At 35.5% G+C, this 8,430-nt stretch overlaps 1 pseudogene; it reads left to right on the top strand.

Annotated features, from left to right (window-relative positions):
* Nucleotides 1-994: 994 nt before the first annotated feature.
* LOC137235860 (uncharacterized) lies at nucleotides 995-7,912 on the top strand (annotated as a pseudogene).
* The last annotated feature ends 518 nt before the right edge of the window (nucleotides 7,913-8,430 follow it).

Here is an 8,430-nt window from a genome sequence, read left to right as displayed (position 1 = left end):
CCCATTTCAGATCTTTTTTCATAAACATCCTAGCTCACGTCAAAGCATAGAATTTATGCTAAGATAGAGCGTTCTCGGAACGGCAGCGGAGATATGGTGATATTTCAATAAGCAGTCCAAATGGCAATATTTCTCTTTGTGTTATTTACAAATAAATAATAAAAAATATAACTACGTTTAAAATAAAAAAAACTTTGGCTGTATTCATTTGAGATGTGACGCATGCAAATGCCTTAGGTTGTGAGATCAAACTTTAAACATAGCTTTAAAGTTCCCCCCTTTATGAATAGAACATGATACAAAAAGGAACTACCGATATAAAGCCCGGTTTTTCAGAACAAGTTCAACTCAATTTGTCAATTAAACTACGTTTAAACTTATTCTACAGTTTTTCAGTCGACTTTAACTGAAGTTTAAGCTAAGCTTAAGCGGCCGCTCTGCCAGGGTTAAACTCTAGTTAACCTATTAGTTATTTGCGTTCATACGAAATAGCGTCATATACCCAACAAGCATTTGGGCTTGAGTACCCTTAGAGCTCATGTTTATAACTAGGCATACTTCTAAAATCTCAAAAGTTGTTTCGAAACAGTGGCTCAACTCGAGAATCATAGCGCACTCCTCAAAAGAGCAAAATATGCTATTACTTAAGTTGAAAAAATGTAATTAACAACTTGCGGTTCTCTAACTGGACTCAAATGTATGATTCAATGATGTTGATGTAGGATCTTCGGTGTGGCAGGCCGAGCACGCTACCATCACACCACGGCGTCCGCCCATATAATTTATTCCTGATTAATTACGCTTCATTACTGCTATCAACCAAGTGTTTATTTCTAACAATAAACAGCTGTTGGTTTTGGTGGTTGTAGCGGCAGCCTGTGGGTTAATGCGATGGTAAGGATGTTCAAACATTTACGTATGTATCTGGGTGCATATACCAGCATAGCTACGTTTACATGTGTTAGTAACTGGTAGGAAGCAAACACATGGATAGATGTTCGAACATGAATCTGTTAGTATACGTAAAGTTAGTATACGTGAAGTTAGTATACGTGAAGTTAGTTCGTGAAAGTTTATATCCGTCGTTTCCCGCCAAAATAGGATTGTATGTATTGGTGTCTTTCGTTCTTGAGTGAAAGTGGTGAGAAAGAAAGGCTTTTGATTTATGGGGTACGACCACCAAACGATTGCAGAGAATGTCTCAAAAGAAAAGTTGACTTAAGTGAGTGCGGAAGCAAGTTTTAATTATGTATATTTTTTTTTGCGGAAAAAAAAGTTCGCGTTTTTTTTCATAAAACCGTGCTAACGGGTAATTTAGCGGAATCCCAAGGAGGAACCGGGATCCCATACCCTGCTTGACAACAGCCCCAGGTGAGTCCAGTGAAACCCCTTTCCCCCAGTCCATGGTGCATGTGGACTAATAGTAAGAATTAAAAAAAAATGTTAAATGTGAAAATTAATTTAAATAAAATTACATACCTACAATCAATAAAATTTTGTGAAATAAATGAAATTATATACAAAGATAAAATTAAGTAAAAAAATAAAATAAAATAATGAAAGTTAAAAGTAAAATTAAATTAAAATAAATTAGTTAAAATTATAAAATAAAATAAGATATAAAACTAATTAAAATAAAATAACATACATAGATACGTAAAGTGATAAATTTGAGTAAAATCTAATACCTAGATAACCTTAAATATATAGATAAAAAAAATCAAATAAATAAATAAAATGACATAACTAGATGACATTCGATAAATATAGTGAGTCCATTTGCACCCTAATGTATCTTTCTCGTTCGCCATGACCCTAGTCCCTAATATTCTTCCCTCTGCACATTTAGATTGCTGCGCAAAAATATGAAGTTGCCGCCATCACGAGCCACAAACGCAAAAATAAGGCGAGGTAGTATTAAAATTAAAGGAACTTGCCACACCAGCCACCAACACAGTCTAAACACACAAAAGCGGGGTAGTATTTCATATAGAGGAAGGGGAAGCATACAGACGGTGCCAGGCTATACGTCAAGGGAGTAAAGGGGCATCTGAGCGCTCCTGTCCTGGTACCGCAATCATTACACTTAAGCATAGCCTGAAGGAACACTAATTGGAGTAGAAAAGCAAGCCCGAGGAGAGAGGCCAAGAAGGGAGCAGAGTTATCCGTGCGCCGCTGCCGGAATCTATATTGTTTTTTTTATATTGTATTTGAATTTTGTTGAACTTAGCTGATATTGTTTTAGTTAGTTTTAATCACGATTTCATTACGTGAGTTTGATTAGTTCAAATTTTAAATTTAGCCTGTTAAGGTAATTTAACTGGAGTCTAAATCTATTCAATTTCCTTGTGAGTTTTTTTACTTTTATGAATTTATTTTGTTCTGGAAACCTGTGTAATTGTTAATATTTCTCCTGTTGTGTTCCGTTTCCTTACTCCTGCCCACCGTTTTTGCTATCTTTTCAACAGTCCACCTGTAACTTATTTACCTATTATTCCTTACCTTACTTTCTTGCCTATCGTCCCACATTCAACCTTTGCTTGGTCTTTTTGTTCGCTTCAATACCTAATTTCTTATATTTTGCTTTCCGGCTCATGACTTTTTTACTTTTTTTACCTTTTTCCCGTTTTTATACATTTCATGAAAATGAAATGGTATATTAATTTCGTCACGAAACCCAAAATTGTAAGTCCTTAAAGGAAAATAGATAGATGCACCATTAAGTATACCGAAATAAGCAGGTTGAAGAGCTGAGTTGATTTAGCCATGTCCGTCTGGCCATCTGTCCGTCTGTCTGTTTGTATGCAAACTAGTCCCTCAATTTTTGAGATATCTTGATAAAATTTGGTGAGCGGGTGTATTTGGGTGTCCGATTAGACACTTGTCGGAACCGGCCGGATCGGAACACTATAGCATATATCCTCCATACAACAGATTTTTCAGAAAAAGAGGATTTTTGTAATATCTTACTCAATTTAACAGATTGAAGCTTCAAACTTCACCATATACTTTCGTATATTGCACATATTGTTGCCTGAAAAAATTGATGAGATCGGTAGTATATATAGTATATATCCCCCACAACCGATTGTTCAGATAAGAAACTTTTCGTAATTACTGCCCTATTTTAAGAGCTAGAGGATTCAAATTTCAACGAATGCTTACGTATATAGCATATATTGTTGTCTGAAAAAATCATACAGATCAGTGGTATACATAGTAAATATATGGTGGTATATATATAATATATATATATAGTATATATATATATATATATTTTCGCAATTTTAGCCCCATTTTAACAGCTAGAAGCTTCAAATTTCACCGAATGCTTACGTATATGGCATATATTTTGTGTCTGAAAAAATCATAGAGATCGGTTGTATATATAGTCTATATCTTATACAACCGATTGTTCAGATAAGAAACTTTTCGTAATTACTGCCCTATTTTAAGAGCTAGAGGATTCAAATTTCAACGAATGCTTACGTATATAGCATATATTGTTGTCTGAAAAAATCATACAGATCAGTGGTATATATAGTATATATATGGTGGTATATATAGAATATATATATATAGTATATATATATATATTTTTTCGCAATTTTAGCCCATTTTAAGAGCTAGAAGCTTCAAATTTCACCGAATGCTTACGTATATGGCATATATTTTGTGTCTGAAAAAATCATAGAGATCGGTTGTGTATATAGTATATATCTCATACAACCGATTGTTCAGATAAGAAACTTTTCGCAATTTCTACCCCATTTTTACAGCTAGAAGCTTCCAATTTCACCGATTACTTACGTAAGTATATAGTATACATTGTTGTCTGAAAAAATCATAGAGATCGGTGGTATATATATTATATACTTTATATAAACTGTCATTTTTGCCCCTTTTTTACGGATAGAAGCTTAAAATTTCACCGATTGCTTACGTAAGTATATAGTATACATTGTTGTTTCAAAAAATCATAGAGATCGGTGATATATATAATATATATATGATGGTATATATAGTATATATATAATTTTTTTTTGCGATTTCGGCCCCATTTTAACAGCTAGAAGCTTCAAATTTCACCAAATGCTTACGTATATAGCATATATTGATGTCTGAAAAAATCATTGAGATCGGTGGTATACATAGTATATATCTCATACAACCGATTGTTCAGATAAGAAACTTTGCGCAATTTCTGCCCCGTTTTAACAGCTAGAAGCTTCAAATTTCACCAAATGCTTACGTATATAGCATATATTGTTGTCGGCAAAAATCATAGAGATCGGTGGTATATATATTATATACTTCATATAAACTGTAATTTTTGCCCCTTTTTAACGGATAGAAGCTTCAAAATTCATCAAATTTCATCAAATAGTTACGTTTACGTCATATATTTTTGAAATACGTGATTCGTTTTCATAGTTTTTACATGCAGACCACAAAAAACGTGAAGCTTTTTATCCTCACACAAAGTACCTACCTATTTTTATACCTTTTATGAAAATGAAATGGTATATTAATTTCGTCACGAAACCCAAAATTGTAAGTCCTTAAAGGAAAATAGATAGACCCACCATTAAGTATACCGAAATAATCAGGATGAAGAGCTGAGTTGATTTAGCCATGTCGGTCTGTCCGTCTGTCTGTTTGTATGCAAACTCGTCCATCAATTTTTGAGATATCTTGATAAAATTTGGTGAGCAGGTGTATTTGGGTGTCCGATTAGACATTTGTCGGAACCGGCCGGATCAGACCACTATAGCATACAACCGATTTTTCAGAAAAAGAGGATTTTTGTAATATCTTACTCAATTTAACAGATTGAAGCTTCAAACTTCACCACATACTTTCGTATATTGCACATATTGTTGCCTGAAAAAATTGATGAGATCGGTCGTATATATAGTATATATCCCCCACAACCGATTGTTCAGATAAGAAACTTTTCGTAATTACTGCCCTATTTTAAGAGCTAGAGGATTCACATTTCAACGAATGCTTACGTATATAGCATATATTGTTGTCTGAAAAAATCATACAGATCGGTGGTATATATAGTATATATATGGCTGCTACTGCTGGTGTTGGCACCTTAAGCCCCTGGTGGCAAGTTGAACGCAGTGCACCAAAGCATTGCCGACGTAAAAAGGTTCAGGATTTAGTATTTGAGCAAACGTTAGAAGCATTTTCCGATTCGTCGTGAGTTCTTAACTATGTTATGTTATGCTATGTTACTTTATGTTACTTAATTTATTTCTTACTAAACCCTTTTATTACATTTTTTGATGTTTTGCACAGTTTCATACAAGCTTTTCCTGTTTCAACAACAAGGATTTATGTATACAATTTCTATTTCTATTGTTAGCTAAGAAATAATACATTCAACTTATCTTTCATAATTTTATATAGAAGGGGCTTTCCGTGCCAAGGCATTCCAGCGATTAATTGCATCAAAGATTTCGGTGAAGTTCGGACATTCGAAAAACGTTTTTATTTATTTATCTATATGAAACGGTTGTGCATTGGACTCGGTCTCCATGCCAATTAAAAAAGTTGCAAAAGATCACCTCTAAATTTGAAGAAACCACTTTATCCTTGAAAATTGAGTCAAAGTATTTTTTTTTTTGTTTGTTTTTTTAGAAATGGTTATTTGACATGCGATTTCTAGAAAGAGACGTCATTATGTCTTGGGAACTCGTTAATTCCTTCTAATGTCTTCGGTAGAATGTTTCGACGTTTCCACTTATTGTCATGTTTATAGTTTGATAAGCCTAGAAGACAATAAAAAAGTGGATGCATTACGAACATCACTGACAGCAAATCATTAAATCTTCATCCGTAACTCTTCCTGAAACCTTTTCCCTCGTATACTCCCACCTTGCATAATTCACAGTTTCGATTTTATATCTATCAACAGTGACATGCCTGCCAAAATGCAAATGCGCTGACACTTTGCTTGACGACAGCAGATACTTCGTTTTGTCCTCCTCCTCGTTCGCCATCAAACTATATTTTCCAGTTCAAAGTAGAACTTTAGGCCGATTATGTTAATGTCATCATCATATTGCTAAGTTGTTGTTTAATTTTCTCTAGCATCGGCTCCGACAGGTCCTTGCCATGTCTGTCTGACCTTGTAGAAGGTCCAATAAGCGTATTAACGGTGAGTTTGAGTCCTTCGAACAATACGGAGCGAAGATCCCGGGTTCACGCCCGGACAAAAGCAACATCAAAATTTTAGAAACAAGTTTTTTAAATTAGAAGAAAATTTTTCTAAAGCGGTCGCCCCTCGGCAGTGTTTTCGCAAGCACTTCGATGTACTTCTGTCATGAAAGCTCTTAGTGAAAACTCATCTGCCTTGCAGATGCCGTTCGGAGTTGGCATAAATTAAGTAGGTCCCGTCCCGCCAAATTGTAAGCAAAATTAAAAAAAAGGTGCACGACTTTAATTGTAAGAAAAGCTCTTCCAAAAATCTCTTAGGAGGTTGTCGCGCTTATATGCTTCTTTCTCTCCATAAATGCTTGGTTGCAGATGAATGAGTTATTAACGAATTTCGTCTTTAAGCGGATAGTGCGGTGACCTTCGCCCACATAAATATTTAAAGAACTGATATTTGTATCTTAGCTGCCACTTCGAAAGCACCCTATCTCAGTCAGCAATTGTCAGGTGAGATAGTGTGTTCACAATGAAAAACTGAAAGAGGCGGTGTTCTTCAATAAAATTCTGCGATAGGGTGCTGCGTCGATATCTAAAGCCTTTTTCGGGAAATAAGCTGCGCACATTACAATATTAAAAAACTCGTATTTATGGCTCAAGAGGAAGCGGGAGCAGGGAATATGAAATATAAGGAATTGAATAAGGAGAGCGAGATAATAAGGGAAAGGGGGAGCGAGAGAAAGGATTATAAGTATAAAGCCAGTGATAAGGAGGATTATTCGAAGTGGGAGAAATGGAAAAGTAGGGGAGAAAAAATATAGTAAGCTATAAAAACTTCTCCCAGATGTTTAAAAAAAACCCGAAATGTTGAATTATTCAGTGGGCACAACCGGTCGGATTTATTCGTGTCTCAGGGTGTATCAATAATATTGACTTAACTCTAGTTTTCAAGCCTATAGTAGACTAAGAAGCCACATTTATCAACTGCTTTTGGCGTTGCTGTGCATACGGTTCGAAACTTTCGCAAACCTTATTTGAGTTAATTTCTTACTTATTCATTCATTCTCTCACAATTTCGTAAAGGCGAAAAAGATTCGGGATTCCTTCGGATTGGTTATTTGAATGTCCGAGTGAAGAATACAACGGAAGCGTTCAGCAACTTCTTGGTAGTGGGCAATGGGTATACACTCTCTCACGCGGCAATGGCAAATCGTCATCACCAGCGATCTCACCGACACCATCTACAAGGTCGTCGTCATCTTCCACAAAGTGGTAGGACTATGCGGAATCCCATGATGATGAAGACGAAACCATCAGGGTTTGGAACGTCACACCATCACAAAGGTAGCAACAGTAGTAATAGTAAACTATTGGGTCGCGTGCCAGTATTGCTGTTAATATGAATAATTTAACGCATCAATTGGAAAAATTGCACAAATCCTGGGGCTCGACAGATAACATAATGCCACCACCACAAATTATCGATACCCTTATAAAGAGACGACAAAAATCTGCAACGACACCAACAACACGTTCCTCGGTAACATCGTCCATCTCCACAGATTCATCACGTGGTTCTATTTCTTCAACAAATTCTAGTACGAATTTTATTGCGATCTATAGTAGTACCCCAACAACACCAAATCAACAACGTGCACCTAGCGGGCGTGTACAGTCGGATATGATAATGAGTGGTCGTACATCGATGAGCAGTGGTAATTTACAATCTTCGCAATCGCAATGTTGAAGTATACATGCAAAGGTTCATACATCTTGATATGTAAATAATGTACTAAGTGGCTCAATTAACTATAATGATGTTCCGTGTATATGTGTATGAACTAATTATATATACTACTAGAAGACCCGGTGTGGCGGTTGGTTTTTCATCGCCAACCATTTCTTTTTACACTTTTTCATACTCACGCTTGCTCGTGGGTGTGCAGCCCAATGCGCACACAAACAACCACCCGCACTCACCAATTATTCTTTTATTGCATTGTGTTTTTTTCAATAGAATTTATTTAGTTTTTGTTTGTAATGTACATGTTCTTTTATTTAAACCTTTAACTTCCCTTTTTTTTTATTTGCACACTCAGGTTTAGTTTCACTAACTGTAATTTTTTGATTTTCAATTTAGTCCTTTACTTTTTGTACTTAAGGGTCGGCCGGTTCACTTCAACTCTCAACTCTAACTAACTAAACTAAAACTGCCGCTAACGCAACTATGTAGCTAGGCAGCTTTTCTTTACGTTGCTTAGCAAC

Source organism: Eurosta solidaginis, unplaced genomic scaffold, assembly GCF_040869045.1.
Source record: "Eurosta solidaginis isolate ZX-2024a unplaced genomic scaffold, ASM4086904v1 ctg00001137.1, whole genome shotgun sequence".
NCBI lineage: Eukaryota > Metazoa > Arthropoda > Insecta > Diptera > Tephritidae > Eurosta > Eurosta solidaginis.
Note: the sequence above shows the minus strand (reverse complement) of the source record. Positions and strands in the feature narration are given on the sequence as shown.